General features: G+C 45.4%; 1 protein-coding gene across 46 annotated transcripts in view; it reads left to right on the forward strand.

The window, feature by feature from the left end:
- LOC130297737 (general transcription factor II-I repeat domain-containing protein 2-like) overlaps nucleotides 1-14,239 on the forward strand; it is a 1,987,867-nt gene that overhangs the window by 856,271 nt on the left and 1,117,357 nt on the right. For 43 of the 46 annotated variants that reach the window (XM_056550554.1, XM_056550557.1, XM_056550548.1 and 40 more), the window contains one exon: nucleotides 13,115-13,163. The exons of the other annotated variants lie outside the window; for them this stretch is intronic. The gene's annotated coding sequence lies outside the window, so the exon portion shown is untranslated. The remainder of the gene's footprint in view (nucleotides 1-13,114; nucleotides 13,164-14,239) is intronic. 46 annotated transcript variants of the gene reach the window in all.

The following is a 14,239-nucleotide window of genomic DNA, read 5'->3' on the forward strand; positions in this document are numbered from 1 at the left end:
AAAAAAAAAATCCTTTCTGAGTCTTCTATCCAATGTATCCGGTACAATGCTGGCTTGAGTTTCCTGTCTGTAGTGTCTCATCACTAAAACAGCTATTTCCCATGATACCAGGATTCAAAGTGAAGTGTATTTTGTCCAGCCACTGAAATGCCCGAAAACTGTCAGACAGATAAACAAAATGATTTGTACTGTACTAACTATATAAGTACGTCTTTTTTTTTTCTCTTGCAAATGTTTGATAAGCTGGAGTCTTACCAAAAAGGCTTGTTTCCATCGGTATTATAGCTGCTGTAGTAGAATAATCTTCTCAGTTAAGGAAAGTGTTTACTAGTTAGTAGAGGCATAAATTGTTGCTTCCCTTACGTCCTAACCAGCAGCACAAGTGGGGTGTTCTGCCCCTGTGAAGCTGGCAGGACGGTGGAATTTTTAATTCCGCCCAAGCAATTTAAATTAATTAGCCCCCCCATAAAAGGCCTCCTCCCCTAGGCCATCTCGCTTTTTTTCTGTCCTGTGTAAGGACAGCAGGACGGTGCAGGCTCCTTTGGAGCCTGCCTGGATGTCTCCCCTGCATTGGGGAGATATTTTTGGGGCGCAGTACCTTTTTCTACTGCCCCCTGTTTTTTTCTTTTTATATTATCTGGGCCTCCGGCCTGGTTTATCTTAAAACTATTTGTTTTGACTATTTTATGTTGCTATAGGGATCCGGTGATCCCTCATAGCATTAGGGATGCCGCTGCGGGTTTTTTCTTACCCGCCTGGCTTCCCACGTGTCCCGGCGCACGCTCGCCTCCATTACACTGTGCGAGCCGTGGACCGGAAGTACGTCATCTGACGACTTCCGGTCCCGGCCTCACTTTCTTCAGCGCTTTGCGCTGCCTTTTAAGTTTTATATTTAGGTGAAAATTCAGGCGTGAGCCCTTTCCTAGTTAGGGAAGGGCTCAGTGGATAATTTTTATTAAAATTCCCTTCCGGGTGTTTCAGCCTATTGCAGGCTGGTCTTTCTCTGAAGGGGGCGGGGCTTCCGGGCCCCTTCCCATATAAAGACAGCTGAGACCTTCATTCAGTCTCTGCTGCCATCATAGCTAGTCCTATTTACAAGCCTAGCATTAGTGGTTAGAGCTCCTATCTGCATTATAGGTATCTCTCCCTCTCTATTTGGCGTTAGGGCGATAATAATTTTATTTATTATCCCTAACTTATTTTCTTTCTTTCCAGAGTCATGTCTACTCCTTCCTCTAGTGACCCACACTCTGGTGGTCGTAAGGCTAGCGCCAAAAAACGCCATCTAACTTGCGCCAATTGCGGCACTCCGCTTCCGGACGCTTACGAATATAACAGGTGTCCCGGTTGCCGTCCACCCTCTAATCCAGCTGAACCTACTGTCCAGGACATGTTCATCTGGATGAAGGAGTTTATGGGAAATTCCATATCTGAAATTAAGAGTGCTCTTGTTCCCAAAAGAGCTAGAACTGAATCCACTCCTCCTTCTGTGGCGGAAGAATCCGTTATGTCGGTCGATGTATTGGACCAGAGGTCATCTGTACAGTCTGAACAGCCTGTTGAGGTGAAGATGTTTCCGCCTCTTTTTCCCTGCGGAAAAGACGCAGAGATTACTTAGGTCCATCCGGTCAAGGGACCAGGATGTTGACCAAGGGGAAGCCTCTGCATCCACCTCTAGAGAACCTTGGGTTTTCAAGGTGAATGATGCACGCAAAAAGATGATGAAGGCTGAGTGGAAGCACCCAGATAAACCTGCGCTTGTCACTCGTACCTTCAAATTGATGTACCCTCTCTCGGACGCGGAATCTGATTCCTGGATGCCACCTCCTAAGGTTGATATGGCAGTAAATAAACTGTCCAAGAGAGTCTTGGTTCCCGCGGATGATGGAAGCAACCTCCAGGATCCGCTTGATAGGAAGGTGGATTCCCTTCTCAGACGCACATATTCGGCACCCTGAAGTGGGGTACACCAGAAATAGACCTCATGGCAACCCGGCTGAATGCCAAAGTGAGCAAGTTTTGTTCCCTTTACAAGGAGGACAATCCGGTGGCGATAGACGCTCTGTCCATCGCATGGAGGTTCAGGCTGGCCTACATATTCCCTCCACTTTCCATGATACCCAGGGTATTGATGAAAGTCAGGCAAGACCAGACCTCAGTGATTGCCATCATCCCATTCTGGCCGAAGAGGTCTTGGTTCACCCAACTCATGAGGATGAGTCAGGGGTGTTATTGGAGGCTTCCCCACGTGCAGAACCTTGTGTCTCACAACACAGGCTCCTGCCTAGATCTGAGGAGACTCAATCTGACAGCCTGGAGATTGACAGGACCCTACTAAGGAGTGGGCTTCCTGCGAAGGTCTTGAGAACTATTGCACACTCGAGAGCAGAGTCTACAAACAAGGTTTACTCCAGGATAAAGAAGATTTTCCTTCAATGGTGTGCAACGAAAGAGGTAGTTACCTCAGATCCTCCTCTTTCTGCAATACTGCATTTTCTCCAGGATGGCCTTGACAAGGGTCTTAGCCCATCCACCTTAAAGGTTCAGGTCGCAGCACTCTCTGCCTTCCTAGGCAGGTCTCTATCACAAGAATCCCTGGTTAGAAGATTCCTCAAAGGGGCTGAAAGACTTAAACCTACAGTTCTCAGACCTATTCCCAGTTGGGATTTAACCACTGTTCTCAGGGGGTTATGCGCTCCCCCCTTTGAACCTCTGGAAGAAGTAGACTTTAGGTATTTATCCCTTAAAGTCACTTTTTTATTGGCCATAACCTCAGCCAAGAGAGTGGGTGAGCTTCAGGCCCTTTCGGCTTTCGAGCCTTACACTGTTTTTCTACAGGACAGAGTCCTGTTGAGGTTTTTACCTACCTTCCTTCCTAAGGTTCCGACTTTCTCCAATACCAACCAGGTCATTTCTCTTCCAGTTCTACTGCCTAATCCATCCTCTCCTGAAGAAGCGGTTGACCACACTCTGGACATCTCTAGAGCTCTCAGAGTCTATATCTCAAGAACTGGAGAATTCAGGAAGTCGGAACACCTCCTTGTCTCTTTTTCTGGAAAGAACAAGGGCTTGAAAGCCTCTAAACCTACCCTAAGTAGGTGGATTAAGGAGGCAATCCGAGAGACCTTCATAGTCCAGGAGCTAACTCCTCCTGCCTTTGTCACTGCCCATTCCACTAGGGCAGTCTCTACTTCCTTTGCTGAGAAAAGGTCTGTTCCTCTGGAACAGATTTGTGCTGCTGCTTCTTGGAGCACCCACAATACTTTTTTGAGTCATTACAGGGTTAATGCCAAACGATCGGAAGAGTTGGCCTTTGGGCAGTCAATCCTAAGTGCCACTCTGCCGTAGTCCCTCCCTATTTGTGTTGTTACTCGCTAAGTCCCCACTTGTGCTGCTGGTTAGGACGTAAGGGAAGCGTTAATTTTTAACGTAAATTTGTTTTCCCTTAGTCCTAACAGCAGCACACAAATTTCCCGCCCTAAACTTTTTTGTTACTTGTTATTAAGCGAGATGGCCTAGGGGAGGAGGCCTTTTATGGGGGGGCTAATTAATTTAAATTGCTTGGGCGGAATTAAAAATTCCACCGTCCTGCCAGCTTCACAGGGGCAGAACACCCCACTTGTGCTGCTGTTAGGACTAAGGGAAAACAAATTTACGTTAAAAATTAACGCTTCTGGGCTCCAGTGCAAAACCTGCAACAGAGACCGATGGGCCATTTATAATACTGGTCTCTTATGGGGCAGATGGGGCCTTGGGGCCATTAAGCACCAGGGCCCCGGTACGACTGCTACATCTCGACCCCCTATAGTTATGCCCCTGTTAGTCAGTGTAATAAAAAACACTTTATGGAGCATTATGGTGAGAATCTCTATTATAAGAGAAACATTTTGTCTTACTCTCCTGTAAGTGTAATAAAATTTAACATTTTTAAGCATATACTAGGTGATGGTCATTTGTAAAAACTTCTGACATTTCTTTCAGGCAGATTAAAAGTTTAGATCACACTGGGTCTCAATCCTGAGACCTATTGCGATCTCGAGTTACAACCCTGTAAAGCACAAAGCAAAACTAAATTTGACAAATTTCAGAATTTTTTTTTTCTTGAAAGTGACAAATGACAGTGATACTTAAAAAAGTAAAGAGATTGCAATTCAGTGTGACATGGAGAAAGTATTATGTAATGGCATAAAGTATCTAAAAGCTATTGTTACGGAGCTGGATGTGGATCCTCTAACCTGTGTGGCTGATGACTTGGACCGTATCAGGGAGCGGAGTCTAAAATGCTGCTGGTCTTCACCAGAGCCTGCCGCGAAGGCAGGATGGGCTTGCTGCGGCAGGCGACACCCAGGTCGCTACCCTAGACTCGGTTCGACCACACAGGTAGCTGGGCAAGGTGAGGTACCGAAGGATAAGGCAGTAGCATAGTCAAACATAGCAGAAGGTCAAGGCAGGCGGCAGAGGTGCAAAGTCAAATAACGTAGCGGGAAGGTCTGGATACACGGATAAGGGCAGGGAAGAGGGGGAGGTGCAGGAACTTATAGAGTGGAGACAGGTGCATGACATGATTATGGGCGTACTGGCCCTTAAAATTTTAGAGCTCCGGCGTGCGCGCGGCCCTGTTGCTTAGTCCCGGAGCTGAGACACAGCAGAGGCAGCAGGGAAGTGTGGTGAGTGGCGGGCTGGGATTCGCATGCGGGCACATCCCGCGATGCAAATCCCAGCCCCGCCGGCAGCCGGGGACATAGGAACAATGCGCTCGTGGCCGATGCATGTGGCTGGAGCGTGGAGCCTGACAGCTAAAGGAGGTAATACAAGCTGATAACATCTACAGTAGTTTGCTTGATTACCGTTAACACATATGACAGTGGCTGAGAAAATTGCAGTTTTTGGTTATTGTATATGGTCTTGTAATGTTTTACTTGAGTGACATCATATCTGGCCAGTTACATTCCTTGTTGTGGGCAAATAGAGGTATGGTAGTTTGACACAGATTGGTAACTAGACTTTTTTTTTCACACTGTTTGCAACATTGCGTTTTCTGGGCCAACATAATTGAGGGCCTATCCTCAAATAGACCATCAATTGGTGATCAGTGGGGTGCAAAGATCTGGCACCCCACAAATCAGCTGTTTGACATCCACATTACACAGTGAATGGGGACAGAAGTTGTTGGCTCTGTTCACTATGTATTGGCTAGGACTGCTTATTGCAGCTCAGTTCGCATTCACTTGATCAGGAGCTAAGCTGTAGTAACCTGACGTACTGGTGCCACTGCTATATAGTGAATAGAGCCAACTTCTTCCAGCCCTATTCCCTGTGTACTGCAGGCACTGAACAGCCAGGTGTCAAATACCAACCCGTGAATGATTGATGGCTTATCTGGAGGTTAGGCCATCAATCACATTAACCCAGAAAACATTTTTAAAAAGTGGCTCGTTAGTGCAGCCCTGAATCTACATCTTCTTAAAGGCTATCTTGTTGATGTCCCCTCCTGCCACCCAGCACCAGGGGGTGGGAGTATGTCTGCCAGCCTTCTTTTCCTAACTATGATGCTGGCTGAATAGCTAAAAACAAGGCCTTTCATTGCAAGTAGAATTGATTTGACCATCTATTTATGTTTTCATTGATATTAGTATTATTGTACAGGTGGTAGAAGCCAAAATACAACCATGACCATATACAGTATGGGCATACGTTCACTGATTTTTTTTCATGTTTTATAGTCCATATAAATCCTGTATGTAGCTGGTTGTGCTGCTTCACCTGTCACTGATCCCACAGCATACTGTCTCTGTGTAGAGCTTCCCTTCTCCACCTGACAGTAGGCCAAGGGTGGGGGGAGTTCTGTGTATGGCAGATAAGATCATGAAGAGGGCAGTAAGTACCCAAGTGTTCAGTAAGAACTTAATAGTATGAGAGTGTAGATAAGTAGGAAAGAAATGAGTATGGTGTGTAGGGTAGTAAACCACATAGGCCCAGATTTATCAAACTGTGTGTGAGAAAAAGTAGAGGAATTTTCCTACAGCAACCAATCACTGCTCAGCTTTCACTTTACCAGAGCTTGTTAGCTGAGCTGTGATTGGCTGCTGTAGGAAAATCACTCCACTTTTTCTCTCACACAGTTTGATAAATCTCCCCAACAGTGTGTATAAGTGCTATTTTGTGCAGGGGGACAGGGGAAATTCTTAGCATAAGTGTCTGCTGTCACAAAAGAGATCCCTTGTGAGTTGTAGAAATGGAAAGCAGTGCAGGAAAAATGCTGTGAATGAGTGCGAGTAAAGGTAGAAGCAACCTAAACATGAAGACCTAAAATCCAGCATGTATTGCTGGAAAGAACACATCCACGAGAAAGTCTGATAAGTGCATATTAGGGGTCTGAGAATTAATTAAGGAATGAAGACTGCAAATATAGTTTCCATGTGTAAGGTGTCCTTAGCCTTTAAGTATACTGTAGGTTAATAATCTGATAAAAGGTATGGCAATGGATGATTGTGAGCTAGATTGGCAGGTGTCTACTACTATTGAGCCCTACAGCAACATTTAAATGTAACTTAAAATAGTGGTGCACTCACAGTTGCAATAGTTGCTAGAACGCCATTTACTAAGTAGAATAGGAAAATAAGAGTATGATTGTTTAAAGCAAACAGATAGAAAATATGTTTTGATGCTTGTTTTATAGGATTTAGCCGTATACCATTTGATTATGTTCAGCACTGGGATGGTTTAATAGGCCCCATGTAGAATATTGAACTCCTGTGCTAAACTTTACATGAAAGAAACTCTAATTAATCCTGTTTACCAAGTCAGTATTGCATCAATTCTGGCTGAGCTCCACTCCAAATACAATCTAGGCTCAGCTCTATGGGCGTTTCTTATCCAAGAGAAATCTCTCAACTTTTCATTATTGCTTTCGAGAAGAATGTGAAGGGTTGCTGATGGTTCCTCTACACATTGCTTCAAGCACTATTTGTGCCTGTGTCTACAGGGAACCGGCCATATGTTTATCAGCCACAGCCTTGGCCAAAATGAGCCCTAAAACCAAGCCAGTCTTCCAGTAATAATAAAAGGCTGTGGTTTCTGGAAATTATGTAGCATTGTCACATAAAATAAAAGAAATCAATCAACTACAAATGAGGTTATCAATGAAGGAGAAATGAGTTTTTCAGCGTAGCATAGTTGAGTTTCTCATTTGGTTCTATAGAATACCTGTGGTTTTACATCTATAAACACAGATGAACCTAATGCATAATTACATTTGTTTCTGCAAACTGGAGGCATTGCCTTTACATCGCAATGCAAGCTACAGACCACTAGATAGGAGACGAACAATAGAATAAATGTATCAATGTAACAAAAGAAATTACCAATTTTCCTTGTTCAATCCCACTATTTACTAGGGTAATTATATTCTTGATTATTAGGTAACAGTGTTAAAGGAGATCTCTACCATTGTGTGAATTCATATATATGTCAAATGGCTGCCAGTAAGCTTACCATCTAATCTGCAGGAAAGCTATTAAAGGAGAAGTCTCGTGGAAGAAATTGTATCCCTATCCGCAGGATAGGGGATAAGTTTTGATCACAGGGGACCGACTGCTGGGGCCACCCACGATCTCCTGTATGGAGCCCCGGCTCTTCTCCACAGCGGCTCGTCATCCCCCTGCCCAAAGCGGGGGCCCCCGTGCCCCCTCTATATAGCTCTATTGGAGAGCTATATGGAGGGGGCGTGGCGGCCCCCACTTCAGGCTGGGGTTGTGATGCGCGGCTGTGGAGGAGAGTGCAGGGGGCCCTTATTGGTCTGACCCCCCAGCGATCTAAAACTTATCCCCTATACTGGGGATAGGGGATAACTTTTTTCCCCAAGACTTCTCCTTTAACTGGTACAATGGACCAGCCAACATAAAATAGTTTTTTTGTTTGCTTGTTTAACAGAATTTGCTAAATATTATATAACTAGCTTTTGCCCGCGGCTTCCCTCGCGTTAAATTTGGGGCAACATAGATTAACTTTTTACGATCCTATAGTAGTGAGGCCGCTCTGGGTAAAGTCTGCGGGCATCCAAACAACCCAAAACATTACATCTGCTCTTTCATGGAATTGAATATCGACATCCTTTGAGGACTTTTACCGAGTCTGCGCACAGGGGAACCCACCTTCTCGCGCTGCTTATATACTGCCAACAGTCCTCATATTCCATCCTCATATCCCGTCCTCCTATCCAATCCTCCTATCTCGACCTCCTATCTCGACCTCCTATCTCGACCTCCTATCCCGACCTCCTATCCTGACCTCCTATCCCGACCTCCTATCCTGATCTCCTATCCCGACCTCCTATCCCGTCCTCCTATCCCATCCACCTATCTGGACCTCCTATCCCGACCTCCTTACCCGACCTCCTTACCCGACCTCCTATCTCGACCTCCTATCTCGACCTCCTATCTCGACCTCCTATCTCGACCTCCTATCTTGACCTCCTATCTTTACCTTCTATCTTTACCTCCTATCCCGACCTCCTATCCCGACCTCCTATCTCGACCTCCTATCCCGTCCTCCTATCCCGACCTCCTATCCTGTCCTTCTATCCCGTCCTCCTATCTCGTCCTCCTATCCCGACCATTCTGTCCTCCTATCTCGACCTCCTATCCCGTCCTCCTATCTCGATCTCCTATCTCGACGTCCTATCCCGTCCTCCTATCCCGACCTCCTATCCCAATATCCTATCCCGACCTCCTATACCATCCTCCTATCCCGACCTCCTCTCCCGACCTCCTATCCTGACCTCCTATCCTGTCCTCCTATCTCGACCTCCTATCCCATCCTACTATCCCATCCTCCTATCTCGACCTTCTATCTCGTCCTCCTATCCCGACCATCCCGTCCTCCTATCTCGACCTTATATCCCGTCCTCCTATCTCGACCTCCTATCTCGTCCTCCTATCCCGTCCTCATATCCCGTCCTCATATCCCGTCCTCCTATCTTGACCTCCTATCTCGACCTCCTATCTCGACCTCCTATCCCGACCTCCTATCCCGACCTCCTATCCTGACTTCCTATCCCGTCCTCCTATCCCGACCTCCTATCCCATCCTCCTATCCCGTTCTCCTAACCTGACCTCCTATCTTTACCTCCTATCCCGACCTCCTATCCTTTCTTCCTATACCGTCCTCCTATCCCGACCTCCTATCCCGACCTCCTATCCCGACCTCCTATCCCGTCCTCCTATCCCGTCCTACTATCCCGTCCTCCCATCCCATCTTCCTATCTCGACCTCCTATCCCGACCATCCACACCCTCCTATCTCGACCTCCTATCTTGACCTCCTATCCCGACCATCCCGTCCTCCTATCTCGACCTCCTATCCCGTCCTCCTATCCCGTCCTCCTATCCTGACCTCCTATCCCGACCTCCTATCCCGACCTCCTATCCTGACCTCCTATCCCGACCTCCTATCCCGACCTCCTATCCCGACCTCCTATCCCGATCTCCTATCCCGACCTCCTATCTCGTCCTCTTTTCCTGACCTCTTATCCCTTCCTCCTATCTCGACCTCCTATCCCGTCCTCCTATCCCATTCTCCTATCTTGATCTATCTCGACCTATCCCGACCATCCCGTCCTCCTATCTCAACCTCCTATCTCGACCTCCTATCCCGACCTCCTATCCTGTCCTCCTATCCCATCCTCCAATCCCGACCTCCAATCCCGACCTCCTATCCCGACCTTCTATCCCGACCTCCTATCCCGTCCTCCTATCTCTACCTCCTATCTCGACCTCCTATCCCGTCCTCCTATCTCTACCTCCTATCTCGACCTCCTACCCTGTCCTCCTATCTCAACCTCATATCCCATCCTTAGATCTTGACCTCCTATCCCGACCTCCTATCCCAATCATCCCGTCCTCCTATCTCTACCTCCTATTTTGACCTGCAATCTCGACCTCCTATCCCGACCTCATATCCCGACCTCCCATCCCATCCTCATATCCCGACCTGTAATATGTGTCCCAGTTATTGAAATATCTACAGCCGTATGGAAGTTATGTGGAAACATACATTTCCCATTGATTTGCATGGGTCTTTAAACAAAAACCCCCACACTCACAAATGGGGGTAGTTAAGAGTTAAATTAACTGCTATTTTTTAAATGGACATATAAGTAACATGTGACCAAGTATTATTGAAATATCTCCAGCCGTACGGAAGTTATGTGGGAACATACATTTCCCATTGATTTGCATGGGACTTTAAACAAAAACCCTGACCCTCACAAATAGGGGTAGTTAAGGGTTAAATTAACTATCCTATATTTTAAGTTGACATATAAGTAACATGTGACCAAGTATTATCGAAATATCTCCAGCCGTTTGGAAGTTATGCAGTAACATATATTTCCCATAGACTTGAATGGGACATTAAGAAAAAACCCCAACCCCTTTTTCACCCCCTTAAGGGTGGAATTTTGAAAAATCCTTTCTAATTCCTTGTCTACGTCTTAAAAACAACACCTGTGCAAAATCAGGTTTCTAGGTCCAAGGGTTTAGGCTTGGCGTTGATGAGTCAGTGAGTCAGGTCTTCTCTTTTTATATATAAGATGAAATCACAAGGAAAGTTCACTTGCTAGATTAAATGTGGTCTGGTTGTGATCTAACTATAGACAAATGTGTGGCGTTGGGGTGGGAGGTGCAGGGTAGATGTTATAACCCATGGGGCAGATGATGCCAGGGCGTGGTTTAGCCTTAACCACCTGAAGATAATACCGCTGGTTCTAGGCACTGGGGCAATGGAGACACCGACGACAAGTTACGGACAAATGGTAGCTTTACTGAGGGTAGACAGATGACACAGTGCTCACAACCAAAAAGAACCAATCGTGTAAAATCACAGTATTTATTGAACAGATACAGTGACCCCTCGACCTACGATGGCCCTGACATACGATAATTTCAACATGCGATGGCCTCTCAGAGGCAGCATCAACATACAATGCTTTTGTATGTCGGGGCCATCGCATAAACGGCTATCCGGCAGCGCTCACTGCTTCAGCTGCCACCGGATAGCTGTTTCTGGTGCCCCGTGTTATCCGCTGACGATCACTCACCTGTCCTCGGGGCTCCGGCGCGTCCTCTTCGGGATCCCCTGCATCAGCGCTCTCCATCGTCGTCATCACGTCGCTGCGCACGTCGTCCCATCATCCAATAGGAGAGGCGTGCATGGCGACGTGATGGCGGCGACGGAGAGCGCGAATGCCGGGGAAGCAGAGGCCTTGCCGGGGCGTCGGGGACACCTCGGGGACGCGGCGACAGCGATGGAGGGCGACATCCCAGGCAGCGGTGACGAGCGGTGACGGTCCGGAGCGGCGGGGACACGTGAGTACAACTTCCTCTAACAGTGGTCTTCAACCTGCGGACCTCCAGATGTTGCAAAACTACAACACCCAGCATGCCCGGACAGCCAACGGCTGTCCGGGCATGCTGGGTGTTGTAGTTTTGCAACATCTGGAGGCCCGCAGGTTGTAGACCACTGTCCTATACTTTATATTGCACGGATCCCTCAACATACGATGGTTTCAACAAATGATGGTCCGTTTGGAACGGATTACCATCGTATGTTGAGGGACGACTGTATAAAAAAATGACATACATTTAAAAAATAGAGAGAACATTAAAATATGGGCATATAGGTGACAAAAACTGAAAAATTGAGCTGGTAAGGAATACAGCAATACATGGAATACGGGAAAAAGGCAGATCTGGATAATCACCACAGGATATGGCATGTAGAAAAAGAAGTACCATAAGCATAGACAGAGAGATGGGGAATACATAAGATTAATCCTATACAAAAAAGGCTGGAAAGAAACAAAGAGACCAGCTAAGAAACAAGAAACTGCCCGCCATGCATGTTACCACCTTCCAGCTCACCCCAACGTACGTATGGCATTTGTGCTTCGTCACTCTCCTCTCATGCTCTGCACTGGCATGTACTCCACGATCTCCCCGCTCTCAAGAGAATGCATAGCTGGGGGGAGATAGTCTCTCTCTGTACTGCCCCCCGGTTCAATAAGACTGTTCCCCTGTGTCAGCAGTCCATAAGGGGGCCAAACACCCTGACCTTGTTAAATTGTATCACAGTTGCGCAGCGGTGCTCCAGTGATGGCTCATCCTCTCAGGGGTGCTCTAATTTTCGTATGTACAGGGCCTCCAATTTTTTTGTGTCTTGGTGCTGCTCCTGTCGCACCTCAAACAGCAGCTGCTTTGGCCCACACCTTTCCATCCTCTGAGCCCTCAGTTCCTCCACAATTGCAGCCACTTTAGCTTCTCTCTTGGCCCTTTTGGACTGGGCTGGATGAACTGGGGGATGGGACTTCCCTGGCAGTTGTAGCACTACCTTAAAAAATGTAAAAAATAAAATAAAAATAAGAGAGACAAAAAAGTGAAACACACACTTTATTAAACACAATATTAAAATACTATACAAATATAAAAAATAAAAAAATGTATTATAAAAAAATATATATTATTTTTTACATTTAAATGGCCCCTTTCTACATTTTTATTATTGTCAGCAACATTTTTAGGTCCCTGCCTGCTCACATGAATTGATCCATGTTTAAAAATTAACATTAACATTTTTTTTTTTTTGTCTTTCAATTTTCAGGAGCGAGCAGGGACCAGAAAATTCAGCGCTCAATATTAAAAATGGAGCTAAAAAAAGTTAAGTGAAAATTAAAAAAATTATGATTTAGTACAAAAACTAGAAAAAAATATATGAAATGCACTAGTTTTTGTTCTAAATCATAATTTTTTAAATTTTAACTTTACTTTTTTTAGCTCCATTTTTAATATTGAGCGCTGAATTTTCTGGTCCCTGCCCACTCCCGAAAATTGAAAGACAAAAAACAAATGTTAATGTTAATTTTTAAACATGGAGCAATTTATGTGGACGGGCAGGGACCTAAAAATGTAGCTGATAATAATAAAAATGTAGAAAGGGGTAATTTAAATGTAAAAATAATATATTTTTTATAATTAATTTATATTTTAATATTTTAATAATTAATATTTTTATTAGTAATGTATTTTAATATTGTTTTTGCACTTTTTTCCTGCATGCAGCCACCAAACCAGGGATAGCAGCGGAAACACAAGTCCGTCATCCAAATAGGTATGTAAGCCATACCTCTACTATTGGCACATATATGTAATTTTAATTATTCTTATACAATTTGTATATTATTCTTGTTATAGTTGCCTTGTTTTTTAAAACATTTAGAGGCTGCTGACTGAGATGTTTTTATTATCCCTTTTTATTCATCAATCAATAAATTACATTTATTATTCATATAGCACAGGTATTTATCTATTTATTCTTTTTAGCTTGAATCTTTATTTATGGTTTACAGGGACCCATAAAAAATACCTGCCTGCTAATTTTTAGGCTATTGGTTTTCGGAAGTGTTGGCATAATACACTTTTTTTTTATCTGCTCTTTAGTACTACTACTCCCAGTATGGAACGGACTATTCCATGATGGCAGCTGTGGTACCTGTACTAATAGCGCTCGCATCTCTGCACTATACTCTGGCCAGCCAGTGAGGTGAATAGAATTCACATCACTTATTCATTTTTCCCACACAGAGCTGTGATTGGCCAGATGGTTCCAGCCACTCACAGCTCTCTGCGGGAAATATGAATAATAGGTATATATACGCCATATACTCATACTACAGTGGGACCACAGAACAGTGGCCGGCCGTCCACTCGCATCTATACATTATACAGGACGATCGCATCTGGTGTCAGAAGTGACACTTGCTGTGAATTGTCTATTAATGCAGGTACTACAGCTTCGAGCATGGAGCAGAGTGTGCTCCATGTTGGGAGAAGTAGTACCTGCAGTTAAAGATGTTGTGCACTGCCCTGCCTTTCGGAGCTCCGCACGCAGCGTCTGGAAGTTAATTATTCCGAACGCTGTGTGCGGGTTCCCGTGTTCGCGGCCGCCAGGTGCGACGTCACGCCCGGCCCCCTCGTGACATCACGCCTGCTCCCTCTACCAAAGTCTATGGGAAGGGGGCGTTACAGCGGTCGCGCCCATTTGCACAACAGCATGTGAAATTGATTGTCAGTCAGTTTTGCTTCCTGAGTGGACAGTGTGATTGACTTGGATTTACATTGTGTTGTTTAAGTGTTCCCTTTATTTTTTTTGAGCAGTGTATATAAGTTTAGGCTTGTTGGTCCTTA

Source organism: Hyla sarda, chromosome 13 (genome assembly GCF_029499605.1).
Source record: "Hyla sarda isolate aHylSar1 chromosome 13, aHylSar1.hap1, whole genome shotgun sequence".
NCBI lineage: Eukaryota > Metazoa > Chordata > Amphibia > Anura > Hylidae > Hyla > Hyla sarda.